This window comes from Oryctolagus cuniculus, chromosome 7 (assembly GCF_051225735.1).
Source record: "Oryctolagus cuniculus isolate XC-2025 breed Fujian yellow rabbit chromosome 7, ASM5122573v1, whole genome shotgun sequence".
Classification (NCBI taxonomy): Eukaryota; Metazoa; Chordata; class Mammalia; order Lagomorpha; family Leporidae; genus Oryctolagus; species Oryctolagus cuniculus.
The window spans coordinates 15,786,186-15,800,894 of NC_142873.1; positions in this window are offsets into that span (position 1 = coordinate 15,786,186).

Sequence of the window (14,709 nt, forward strand, 5' to 3'; positions counted from 1 at the left end):
TTTTTCAAAAGATAAAAGATAACAAATGCTAGCAAAGAGATAAAGGAAACCCCTGCATGCTATTGGTAGGAATGTAAATTAGCATAGCCATTGTAGAAAGAAGAATGGAGGTTCCTCAAAATACTAAAAATAGAACTACCGTCTGATTCAGAAATCCCACTACCAAGTATATACTCAAGGGAAATAAAATCCATCTGCTGAAGACATGTCTGTACTCCCATATATATTGCAGTATTATTCACAATAGTCAAGAAAAGTAAAAAACCCAAGGGTGCAACCAAGGATAAGTGGACAAAGAAAATGTCATACATATACATAATGGGATACTACTCAGTCATATAAAGGATATTTGCAATAGCATTGGTAGAACTGGAGGTTTTTGTGTTAAGCAAAATAAGCCATTCATCTCTGTAGTCTAAAAAAAGCTGATCTGATAGAAGCTGAAAGTGTAATAGCAGATATCAGATGCTGTGTAAGGGATGCAGGGGTAGTTGACAAAGATTAATAAGCCCCAACAGTTGCAACACCACATTGGACACCCACATCTCATATTAGAATGCCTAAGTTCAAGCCTCATCACTACTTCCAATTCAAGCTTCCTACTAATATGCACTCTGGAAGGTAGTGTGTGATGGCCAGATACTTGGCTCCCTTCCATTAATGTGGCAAACTCAGGTGGAGTTACAGACTCCTGACATCTGCCTGGGCCAGGCCTAGTTGTTGCAGGCATTTGGGAGTGAAGCAGCAGAAAAAAAAAGTCTCTCCCAGCCTGTCTGCCACTCTCGCTCTCCCTCTCCCTCTCCTGTTGTCTCATTAATTAATAATTTTTAGAGCATGTGTAATTGACAAAATATGAACCAGATGAACTGATGGTTGACTGATTACCCTTGCAGAGTTCTACTATCTCACTTTTTTAAATCAATACTAGATGTCTCCGAAAAACAACAGGAATGGACTGCAATATGTAATTATCAGTTCTATAAGGATAGAATAAATCAAGGATATTTTTCAATGCTTCAGAATGTAGGAGCTCCATGGTGTTAATAACTAGCATCAACTCAAGGAAACATCAAGAGAGAACTCGCCGTATCAACCTGTGCTAAGAAAAAAAAATGATGCTCAATACACTTGGTCGCATGCAAAACAGATTGTGAAGATCTTGTTATTATGGAGAAAACAATGGACAAGGGGCTGAGAATCAGGTTCTAGTTAGTTACAGGTCACCAAAAAGTTATGTAATCTGAGTGGTCTTTGTCCAGACTGGGCCTCTTTCCTCGCTAGTGATAATGAGACGACTCATACTAAATAAACTCTGAAATATTTTCCATTTTCTTTAAAATGGTTATTATAGATTTAAAAATGAGGGCTCAACTTTTTTTAACTGCATACATTGCCCCTCAAATTATTTATGCTGATCACATTTTCAGCTGAGATAAATGTCATTTTCTCAGAGAAGTCCTTGTGACAACTTAACTAATGAATCTTTTTTCCTGTCATCTTTTCTCTAGTTACTCCATGTTATTTTCCCTAGCACTTTCCAAGTAGATGCTTGTCTATATTCTATCTTCCTCTTGAAAAGGGCATGAACTCAGATCTCTTTTGTTATGATTTATCTTCACTATGTGGGGCCGGCGCCGCGGCTCACTAGGCTAATCCTCCGCCTAGCGGCGCCAGCACACCGGGGTCTAGTCCCGGTCGGGGCGCCGGATTCTGTCCCGGTTGCCCCTCTTCCAGGCCAGCTCTCTGCTGTGGCCAGGGAGTGCAGTGGAGGATGGCCCAGGTGCTTGGGCCCTGCATCCCATGGGAGACCAGGAAAAGCACCTGGCTCCTGGCTCCTGCCATCGGATCAGCGCGGTGCGCCGGCCGCAGTGCGCCGGCCGCGGCAGCCATTGGAGGGTGAACCAACGGCAAAGGAAGACCTTTCTATCTGTCTCTCTCTCTCACTGTCCACTCTGCCTGTCAAAAAAAATAAAAAATAAAAAATAAATCTTCACTATGTGGGACAGTGCCTAGTATTGATTAAAGCAGTGAAATTTATCCCATCCTAATTATTACTTTGATTTGAGCAGTCTGATTTTTAATATGACCTCTTCTAAATAACAATCTAATTTAACTGAAAACATTGCAATCTCTTGATTACATATTTCATTCCCAAAGGACAAATCAAATATAATTTGATAAAAATGAAAAGATACCAACTTCTATATAAAGTACAAAAAAGTTTTAATGAAATACAGTTGGAAATAAAAAAGATTTGAAGTTAGAAAAATACTGCTTAGCCCTACTCTTCAAGTTTGGCTTCTTCCTTCAAAGTCAACCATGAGGTTGATGCTAGAAGGTCAAAGATGAGTAAGATACGATCCATGCTGGAAAAAAAAATGGCTGAGTATGGTAGGGAAAACAAAGAGGTAACTTATACTACCTCAGGAGCAGACAAAAGGCAAATCTGAAATACATGGAAATTTCTTCCTACAAGTGTCATACCTGAAATATAACCAGTCCAGCCGGCACCATGGCTCAATAGGCTAATCCTCCGCCTGCAGTGCCGGCATACCGGGTTCTAGTCCTGGTCGGGGTGCCGGATTCTGTCCTGGTTGCTCCTCTTCCAGGCCAGCTCTCTGCTGTGACCAGGGAGTGCAGTGGAGGATGGCCCAAGTGTTTGGGCCCTGCACCCCCATGGGAGACCAGGAGAAGCACACTGAGGGACCTCTGTATATGGTCTTTATTATGCATTTTAGCATCCAGTTGTTAACTTTAGTTTTACTCCCATTAGTCTTGTAGGGGGCAGTCAATATTGCAGTAACTGCCACGCTGGGAGAACACAAAAAATTGAAGGACAAGTACTCCTGTCAATTCAGATGATTTCTCCCCAGCTTTTTGAATTTTGAGGATGTTCCTCAAGACACCTGCCAGATACTGTTCAAGAGAAAATTTTCTCAAGTACACTCAGTGTTTTGCCACTTAGGCATTCAAGTAAAACAGACAATTGAGCTCCTCTAAGATTATGAATGTGACTATTTGTGAATTTCAGTTTTCCTTCTACAATTATCATGATTTGAAAAAAAAAAAGATCTAGGAATTCTAGTACTAGATAACTAGTAGAGTCCACTTAGATGGGCCTGTTAATTTCTCTTGGCCTAAGGTTCAATATCTGAAATAAAAACCAAATGAACTGCATAATTTCTATGGTTTCTTCAAGCTCTAAGATGTCTATGCCTGTGTCATGAATAATTTAAAGTGTGCTATTATCTCTCCAAATTATTGAAGTACAAACCACCACTTGTAGCCCGTGAATAATCCAGTATTTTCCCTGTGTAAACATCTTTAGCAATAATATTCCATGCAAGCTACTTCATGTAGAGACACAAAGCTCACAGCATCACTGAGAATATTTTTTAAAACATGAAAAATTGTTTATCAGTACAACTTAAATATGACCAAAGGATATCAGAAGACTGGCATAAACCAGCATTATCCAAATCTGAAAAGTCATTTGGATCATCAGGTATTTTTAAAAACATAATAAAAATTTTATAACCTATGGAATCTCAGTATCTCAGCGTGGGATCCAGGATTTTTTTCTTATTTCCTCCTGTGATTTTGATGTGTTTCCAAGTGTGAAATCCATTATTATAAACAATAAATGTTATGAGTTCTGAACACTGAGGGACCTCTGTGTTCTAAATTAGTTTGGGAAAGCTAATAATAACATGTATTATTGAAGTTGATTCATAATTTTTCCTTGATCAGCCAGTAATTGTTTGAACAAAATTGACAGTAGTGATTCCTTAGGGGTATAATAATCAACCAAACTTTTCATATAGCAGGTGAATTGCATTCAAATAGACTCATGCACTATCTGAAATCTCCAAACAATAATCATTATTATACCTTATATTTGTAAATTGTTTAATGGATCATGCTCCACATGAATTCTCATTTGAACCTCACTTAGTTATATTATCCCCCTCTAAAAAATTAGGAAATTAAAGTTTACAGAGATAGAAATTCAAGGATCACACAAGTACATGATTGAATCTACAAGGTAGAAGTTTTTTTTTACTCCAAGTCCTTTTTATCTAATCTCATAAACAGAAGTTGCTCTTGACATTCAAGATACTATCTAAAGCCATTTGTAAGTTTGTATAACTTAAACTATTTTCATTTAGTTAGGCAGGTTAAAAATTTTGAAAAGTGAAAAGATTTGCAAATATTTTTAATTTATATGATTCCTGAGTTATACAAATTGTTGGAATAGAGCAAGTCTTAATATTTAGAGTTACCTTACTTCCAAATTGTAAGCTGCATCCCAAAACCCAAAGAAAACTTTCACTAGGCATGGCAGTTAGGTGGAAACTATTTCTCCTACTAGGAATCAAACAAATCAGAATGCAACATAAGAAAGAGAAAACTAAAAACTTTAGCTACCATCGAAGGGAAAACTCAACATCCTCAACTAACAGCAGAGTTTCCGAAACAGAGCAGAATAACCAACTTTGGATCAAATCAACCTGGGTTTAAACAAAAGCTGGGGCTCTCCATGGTCATGGCAACTTCAGCAAGTTATTTCACAAAAGGAGCTACACAGGATAAATCCTGTGTACTAGGTTTTCATTGCTGCTATAATATAGTATAATGAACTGCCACAAACTAGGGAGCTAAAAACAACACAAATTTATCTTACAGTTCTGGAGATGAGAAGTAGGATGTGAGTCTCATCAGATTAAAATCAGAGTGGTCAGAGCTTCACTCCTTCTAAAGCTCCAAGGAGGAGTTTTCTTGATCTTTCTAGTTTCTAGCAGCTGACTGCATTCCTTGGCATGTGGCCCTTTCTGTCTTTGAAGCAGCCATGACAGTCAAGTCCGCCTCCTCCCATGACACTCTGACACTGACTCTCTGCCCTCTCCACTGCCCTTTTAAGGACTGTTCTAATTACATTGGATACATCTGGATAACACAGTGCACTCTCCTTACATCACGGACAGCTGATAAGCAACCTTTATCTTCTTCCTTAATTCCCCTTTCTCATATAACGTTGCAAATTCATTCCCAGGTTCCAGGCAATTAAAATGATTAAGACGCCCAAGCAGAGCAAGGAGAGGTTTACAGAATTTTCTGGTTCACTGGGTTCTTCCTTGCTGTTTTGGACATGTGCTCTCTGGTCCAGAAAAACAGATGAAATCTCTAAAATCATTCCGCATACTAGAGATCGTTTAAATTATGAAATGTCTGCATTTTATACCACATTTATCAGAAAACCATGCCACAGAAATCCATATTTGTTGGTTTACCATAAGCAATCCCAAACCAGAGATAACCCACTCAAGGCATCCTTAGATTATGAATATCTTCCTACAACATACCATTAATCTATTTACCTGGAGGTCCATTTTGTTACATGAGAGTATACTGGGCCGCTTCCCTTCTCTTTCTCTTCAGGAGGCTTCGTCAAGTAATTTGGGAAGACTGGGTTACAGGCCAGATACTTCAACTGCTTTCTCCCAAGCAGGATATTATGGAATGAAAAATAATTCACATAAAGTGCCTAACATGATGTCATATGTATAACAAATGCTCAACATGGTATTATTATTATTATTATTACCACTTCTTCATATTACTATTACACATAATGGATTATTATTATATGAATCTATTATTATTATTACCAATATTATTACCAATGATCACACTTGATGAGAATCTACTACTTACTTAAATCATTCATTGAATAAACTTTTTATGCAGTCATGTATAAGAAAAGGTATTTAAGATAGACTCCTTTCTTCCATAGATATAAACTCTAGTGGTATTATGTATTATATGTAATATATATAACATGTGAGAATATTAGTATACATATGTAATATATATTACAATTGGCAATCATATGTTGAGACATGTAAGAAATGTAAATTTGGAAAACAACAGAATTTAAAAGAATGAAGCACATGAGGAATGTTTCACCAAGATGGTGATGAAGCTTGTGGTGATGGTTGGTGGAGGGAAGAGGAAAGAGAAAAGCAGAGTGACAGGTCAGGACACAGTGGTTTCCTAGTGGAGAGGGAAGTGGAGGGGAGGGGAGGGGAGGGGAGGGGAGGGGAAAGGAGAGGAGAGGAGAGGGGAGGGGAGGAGAGGAGAGGTGAGGGGAGGAGAGGAGAGGGGAGGGGAGGAGAGGGGAGGAGGGGAGGAGAGGAGAGGGGAGGGGAGGAGAGGGGAGGAGGGGAGGGGAGGAGAGGGGAGGAGAGGAGAAGAGGGGAGGGGAGGAGAGGGGAGGAGGGGAGGGGAGGAGAGGAGAAGAGGGGAGGGGAGGAGAGGAGAAGAGGGGAGGGGAGGAGAGGGGAGGAGAGGAGAAGAGGGGAGGAGAGGAGAGGAGAGCAGAGGGAAGGAGAGGAGAGGAGAAGGGAGGAGAAGAGGGGAGGAGAGGAGAGGAGAGCAGAGGGAAGGAGAGGAGAGGAGAGAGAAGGAGAGGAGAGGGAAGGAGGGGAGAAGAGGGGAGGAGGGGAGAAGAGGGGAGGAGAGGAGAAGAGGGGAGGGGAGGAGGGGAGGGGAGGAGGGGAGGGGAGAGGAGGGGAGGAGAAGGAAGCAGAAGGGAGGGGAGAGGAGGAGAGGGGAGGAGAGGGGGAGGGAGGGGAGGGGAGGAGGGGAGGAGAGGAAGGCAAAGGAGGGAGCACAGCATAGGATAGCAGAGGAGGATATGATAGGTCCACATTCAGAATCTGAGTTCATATAGGCTAAGGGCTTCTAAGGCCGATCTAAATAGTGTAGACATCCTCCTAAAGGGGAATCACTGAATATTATTGATGGAAGCATCGTGAAATACACTGGGTTTTCATTTCATTTACTAGCAAATAATGAGAAAATCTCTCTAAGCTTTAATTTCCTGGTCTATAAATAGAAATAGGACTACCTATGTTGTAGGATTTTGATAAGGACAGAAATAGTGTTGTTTCCTAACACCATTCTCAGCACATATTGGCAGACAATAAATGATGGCCATTACCTTCCCCTATGAAATAGATCATTAGTCCTTTGAGGCGTCCCACTTGGCTTCAGTTTTATTATCTCCAGTTAATCTAACCATACCTAAGTACAGAGCCTCCAGAAATACCACCCTCATATTCGTTGAGGAATAGAAACCTTCCGAACTCCTTTAGATTTTACCTTCTGCCCTTACGAACAAGACACCAAATCAATGACTAGATGTTAAATGAAAGTGACCTTCTTTAAAACTAGTCTGGTATCGCTTTTCCTAAGAACTATTCCTTGCTCTTTCAAAGGGTTCACAGGGCTTTTTGTGTTGCATTGCGTTTCTCTTGAACACAAATAGATGAGGTTGGCAAAATTGCCTTAGAATGCCTTGACAGCCACCATCCCAAATCCAGTTTCATTCTAAGCATATTGAAAAACTAGCTTACCTGAGACCTCTTAATAAGTTTTCTAGGAATGAGCATATGCTTCTTGCATGTAGAAAACTCAAGTCTCTTACCCAAGTGATTTTAGCCTCTTAAACTCACAACTGTTATTAGAGAGAAGAAAAGTCAATGAGATATTCAGACAGGGAAAAATATGTTAAATTATCAAATATTGGAAAATATGAGGGAATATTTATTGTTGCTTTTTGTTCCCCACTTATTTGTGCCTAAATTGTTTTTAATAATGTACTAATCATCGTACCAGGCCTTTTGGTTCATATAATTATTTTGAGTTAGAATTTGACCAATGTTAAGCCACAGTTCCGACACAGCCACTAGCCTGAATTCTTCATGGCTATATACAGAGTCTTTGGTCACTGCCAATTGGCTGGTCTAGAATTCTTAGAAAGAGAATTTGTCCATTATCAATGCATTTAGTGACTTTGGGTCAGGAATCCATCTTGGCCCACTACTGAATTTTAAAAGTGAACCTAGAGGAGACAGACATTACAAAAAAAGAAAAAAAGACTTTAGAATCGTAGACTTAAAATTGTCTGAAAAATAAGATTAAATAAAATAATTTGAATATAAAGAGTAACTCATACAGTAGATAATGATTGAACTGATAATGCTTAAAATGCAAAAATGGTCAACAGTTTTTTGATCCTGGTAGCATAGTGTACTATGAATGCTTAAAAGTAAAGAAGCTATTTCCATGTACTAGGATAAATCACAAGTTTTTCCTGAAGGAGTTAGTTTTCCATGTGATAGTTTCAGAAAAATCTTTCCCTGTCAAAAGTTATTGGCTACCCATGAGATTTAAATATTACCACCCACTCCCACCATTACACCACGTGCTCAGTCAGAGGAGCCACCAAACAGTTGACATAGCTGTGTAGGAAGCCACCACAGAATCGAGGATAGCCCCCACATTAACCCAGAAGGGAGGGTCTAGCAAAACCCTGGTAACAAAAAGTGATCTAAAAGGATCCACAAGAATATTAAACTCCCTACAATTTTTTCTATCAACATAAACCACGATTCTCTAGAGGCCAAAAGCTAAAGTTTCAAAAGAAATAGCTCAAGACATTGTGGAATGTATAGTATAGAGGAAGATCCCAGAGAAGTGAGCCAACAAAGCATGTGCTCCATTAAGGAAGACTGGCTACTTGGAGACAGGCCAAATTTCTGTGTAAGGTCTGAAAGTTTCACAAGGCAAACAAGGTCATGGTATTATTGGACAGCTTCATAATCCTCCACAAAGTGTGTGAATCAAGTAAGTTTCATATAAACCCTCTTGCTAATAAGCACTGCCTCAAGTATCTTGTTCGGTATTGTGAACATAATACAGCTAAACCTAAGTGGACCTGACCAGCAATATCCTTTCTAGGGTGGTGTGCATGGAAAAACTGAATCATCCTAATTGACTCTACCTCCGCTTCTACCTCCTGGGTTTGTAAAGATAGAAAAGTCATCCAAGAAAATGTTTTGTCTCTCTTCCTAGTAACTAAAAAACAGGTGCTGATAATTTCTTGCACTAATGTTTTTCAGCTTGGGTTATTTTGGTTAATAGGAATCACTGCTGAGTGCTTTGCACAATGTATTTCTGTGAAATAAAACATCAATTATAACCTTGAATAGCATTTCTTAACTACATTGTGAGTTACATTTCTAAGAAATATAACAACAAAAACTAGCCCAGGTGGGTGTGATAAAGTTATTGCCTCATGAATATGTCATTTTTCAATCTTGTCTGTTGCCACTAAGAAACTGTTGATTGTTTTTTATCTACAAACTGTGTATGCATGAGGCAGAACACTTACAAGCATTGTTTAAATATTTTCAGATAAATAACTCCCTAACACCTTTATCCTAGCACATGCCTCCTCTTGCTTGTTTTCATTAACAAGCACACTTTAGAGAATGCTTTCTGCAAATGCATGCCTGAAGCTTGAGAGACATGGGGAAGATAGCAGGAAGGATATTGCTAATACAAGTTGAGTATATAAATACATTAATCGCACAGACCACACTCACTGACTCAGGAGCTGACATTATACTGTGAGATTAGCTCAGCCCCTGGTTTTGTCCCTGTCAGTGGAGCACCCATTTTTGAAGCTCTTACCCTACACCTAGCAGTGGTCAGTGGTGACAAGCTCAGTGGGGGCAGGGAGAGAGAAAGACCACTACCAAAGGGGAGAAGATCAGACGTGCACAAGAAAACAACTGAACGGCCGGTGCCATGGCTCACTAGGCTAATCCTCCTCCTGCAGCATGGCACTCCGGGTTCTAGTCCCAGTCGGGGTGCCGGTTCTGTTCCAGTTGCTCCTCTTCCAGTCCAGCTCTCTGCTGTGGCCTAGGAAGGCAGTGGAGGATGGCCCAAGTGCTTGGGCCCTGCACCCACATGGGAGACCAGGAGGAAGCACCTGGCTCCTGGCTTCAGATCGGTGCAGTGCACCAGCCGTAGCGGCCATTTGGGGAATGAACCAACGGAAGGAATACCTTTCTCTCTGTGTAACTCTGCCTGCCGAAAAAAAAAAAAAAAAAAGAAATAAAGAAAGAAAAAAGAAAGAAAGAAAGAAAACAACTGAACAATGTGGCCCCAGTATCACTGTGTGCCTAATTCTGTGCCAGTAACTTTTTAGGGGAGTTCATTTTCTCTCATTATTGCTACCACAGGCATTTAAGAGAATTGGGACTTGCATAAGTTTTTCTCCTAGGTAATAAATCTGGGAAAAGATTTAATGGGAAGGTGTGAAGGGAATAAAACTATTGGCAAAAAGAAAGTATGAAATGATGTACAAATGTCCCTTCCTACGTCATAGCATTGCCACATTAGCACAGAAAATCTATCACTTTATTGAACACTAACATATTAAAACATGATATATAAAATGTGATATATATACATGATCTACATATTCAAAACTCACTTTTTGAAGTTCTAATTCTCTTTAAGAATTACATATTGAGAATATGGTAAAAACACATGGTCTTTCCTATGGGGCAAGCCTCAGTGTGAATAATGATTCCTGGCATTCCATAATTATGACTGTGGGGTCCAGGGGAGATACATTAACATTCCTTAGCCTCAGTTTTTCTCTTCTGTCAAACAAGGATAACTGCTTGACTCAAGAAAACAATGAAGATTAAAGCAAATGATATGAATAATTTCACCTATAGCAGTGCCAGGCACATAACAATTTACCTGTCCTGCAGGTGTTAAGAACTGTTTTCTTTGGACATTTATAACATTCCTTGTGGGCCATACAAAATTATCAGCTTAAAAATTAGCCCACTGGGGTTAGCACTGCGGTGTAGCAGATAAGGCCACTGCCTGCAACTTTGGCATCCGTGTATATGCCTGTTAATGTCCCAGCTGCTCCACTTCTGATCCAGCTCCCTGCTAATGGCTTAGGAAAAAAGGAAAGATGGCCATGTGCTTGGGCCCCTGCCCCTATTTGGGAAACTCAGAAGAAGCACCTGGCTCCTGGCTTTGGTCTGGCCCAGCCCTGGCCTTTGTGGTCATGTGGGGAGTGAACCAGTGGCTGGGAGATCAAATTCTGTCTTTCTATCTTTCTCTCTTCCCCTGCCCCGTAAGTCTGACTTTCAAATAAATAGTTATTCTTAAAAAAAGCTTTAAACATTAAAAATTAGCCTGCTATTGCTTTGTTGAATTTCAAATTCTGTCTGTAGTTGCCTTATGAGAGCCAGACCAGTAATTTCACAGGCCATACACCAGATACTCCCTACCCTTGGAAGAGGTAAGAAACCATGTAATCTACAACTTACAGTTACAGATATTAATGAGAAGTAATAATTCATCCAAAATGAAGTGTTTATGATATGAAAAATTAAGAAAAGAACACAACCATGTTTAATTTAAAATAATCATTCTCCAACAAGCCATTTAGTTTTAGTAAAAATTCATAGGTTGTTCTCTCACTGTATTCATAATGATTAGCCTAGATCTCTGTTAGAATACTTATTATTCTCTTTTTGTTGTTAATTATATGCATGTGTGTCTCTTTCACCTCATGATGAGAGTGACATCTGATCCTTAAATACAGCCTTGCATTGTTAGCAATAACTGCTGCACCTATAATTGTATATGGATGAGGTGCTAGGAATCCTGAAACCATCCCGATATGAAAAATGCACAGTCATAAAGCAAATAAGTTCCTACAAATTTACTATTTATTCCACAAAAACTAAATAAAATGTAAATTAAAAATAAAGCAATTTCAATAATGAATACAATTCTGTGTTAAAAATATTACATGGCTGGATTTCATTCTTTTTTCTGCTGTATAATATTCTATAGAGTACATGTCCAATAATTTTTTTAACTTTTATTTAATGAATATAAATTTCCAAAGTACAGAATATGGATTACAATGGCTTCCCCCCCATAACGTCCCTCCCACCCGCAACCCTCCCCTCTCCTGCTCCCTCTCCCCTTCCATTCACATCAATTAATTTTCAATTCTCTTTATATACAGAAGATCAACTTAGTATATATTAAGTAAAGATTTCAAATTTTGCACCCACACAGAAACAGAAAGTGAAAAATACTGTTGGAGTACTAGTTATAGCATTAAATATCAATGTACAGCACACTAAGGACAAAGATCCTACATGAGGAGTAAGTGCACAGTGACTCCTGTTGTTGACTTAACAAATTGACACTCTTGTTTATGGCATCAGTAATCACCCTAGGCTCTTGTCATGAGTTGCCATGGCTATGGAAGCCTTTTGAATTCACTGACTCTGATAATTTTTAGACAAGGCCATGGTCAAAGTGGAAGTTCTCTCCTCCCTTCAGAGAAAGGTACCTCCTGCTTTGATGACCTGTTCTTTCCACTGGGATCTCACTTGCAGTGATCTTTCATTTAGGTCATTTTTTTTTTTTGCCAGACTGTCTTAGCTTTCCATGCCTGAAATACTCTCATGGGCTTTTTAGCTGGATCCGAAAGCCTTAAGGGCTGATTCTGAGGCCATTTACGTCTTTAATCCATGTTGAGTGGATTTTTGTGTAAGGTGAAAGGTAGGCGTCTTGCTTCATGATTCTGCACATGGAAATCCAGTTTTCCCAGCACTATTTATTGAATAGACTGCGCTTACTCCAGGAATTGGTTTTAGATCCTTGATCAAATATAAGTTGGCTGTTTGGATTGATTTCTGGTGCTTTTGTTCTGTTCCAATGGTCTATCCATCTGTTTCTGTACCAGTACCATGCTGTTTTGATTACAACTGCCCTGTAGTATGTCCTGAAATCTGGTATTGTGATGCCTCCTGCTTCGTTTTTGTTGTGCAAGATTGCTTTAGCTATTCAACGACTCTTCTGTCTCCATATGAATTTCAGCATCATTTTTTCCAGATCTGAGAAGAATGTCTTTGGTATTTTGATTGGTATCTCATTGAATCTATAAATTGCTTTTGGGAGAATGGACATTTTGATGATATTGATTCTTCCAATCCATGAGCATGGAAGATTTTTCCATTTTTTGGTATCGTCTTCTATTTCTTTCTTTAAGATTTTGTAATTCTCATCATAGAGATCTTTCATGTCCTTAGTTAAGTTTATTCCAAGGTGTTTGATTGTTTTTGTGGCTATTGTGAATGGGATTGATCTCAGCAATTCTTTCTCAGCCATGTCATTGCCTGTGTATACAAAGACTGTTTTTTTTTGAGCATTGATTTTATATCCTGCTACTTTGCCAAACTCTTCTATGAGTTCCAATAATCTCTTAGTAAAGTTATTTGGATCCCCTAAATAAAGAATCATATCATCTGCAAAGAGGGATAGTTTAAGTTCTTCCTTCCCAATGTGTATCCCTTCAATTTATTTTTCTTGCCTAATAGCTCTGGTTAAAACTTCCAGAACTATATTGAATAGCATTGGTGAGAGTGGACATCCCTGTCTGGTACCAGATCTCAGTGGAAATGCCTCCAACTTTCCCCCATTCAATAGGATGTTGGCTGTGGGTTTTTCATAAATTGCTTTGATTTTATTGAGGAATGCTCCTTGTATACCCAATTTGCTTAGAGTTTTCATCATGAAAGGGTGTTGTATTTTATCGAATGCTTTCTCTGCATCTATTGAGATAATCACATGGTTTTTCTTCCGCAGTTTGTTAAGGTGGTTTTGGATTGTTCCTTAATCCATTCAGCCAGTCTGTGTCTTTTTACTGGAGAGTTGAGGCCATTAACATTCAATGTGACTATTGAAGTAGTAACTTTGCCCTGCTATTTTCCCAAAGGTATTTTCTAATACATGATTTGAACTTCCTGTGATCTTTTACTGTGAGGTTTTCTTCCTTTACCTTCTTTCGTACTGATGTCAGTGTTTCTGTGTTTCTGTGTGTAACACATCTTTAAGCATTTTTTGCAGGGCTGGACGAGTGGCGACAAATTCTTTCAATTTCTGTTTGCTATGAAAGGTCTTTATTTCACCTTCATTCACGAATGAGAGCTTTGCAGGATATAATATTCTGGGCTGGCAGATTTTCTCTCTTAGTACCTGGGCTATGTCTCGCCATAGGGCTTTTGATGAGAAGTCAGCTGTGAGTCTAATTGGAGATCCTCTGAGAGTAATCTGACGTTTCCCTCTTGTACATTTTGGAATCTTTTCTTTATTTTTCACTGCGGTGAGTTTGATTACAATGTGTCATGGTGAGGATCTCTTTTGTTCATGTTTATTAGGGGTTCTATGAGCTTCCTGTACTAGGATGTCTCTGTCCTTCTCCAAACCCGGGAAGTTTTCTGCTAGTATCTCACTAAAAAGGCCTTCTAATCCTTTCTCTCTCTCTCTCCATGCCTTCAGGAACTTCTAGAACCCGAATGTTGGGTTTTTTAATAGTATACTGTAGATTCTCAACAATATTTTTTAAATTTCTAATTTCCTCCTCTTTACTTTGGTTTGACAGTATACTTTCCTGTGGTCTGTCGTCTAAGTCCGATATTCTCTCTTCTATCTCATTGATTCTTTTTTTAAGGCTCTCAAATGTGTTTGCCATTTGTTCCATTGAATTCTTTATTTCATTTTGATTTCTTTTCAATATCACAATTTCATGTTCTGCTAAATTCCTCATTTCATTTTGATTCCTCCTTAAGATTTCATTTTCATGAGAGAGATTTTCTATCCTGTCCAGTAAGGATTTCTGTAGTTCATGAATTTGTTTTTGAGAACTTCTAAATGTTCTTATCATAAATTTTTTGAAATCCGTATCTTGTATTTCTTCCATATCATCATCTTCATAATCTTGTATTGGAGTGTCATGTTCATTTGGGG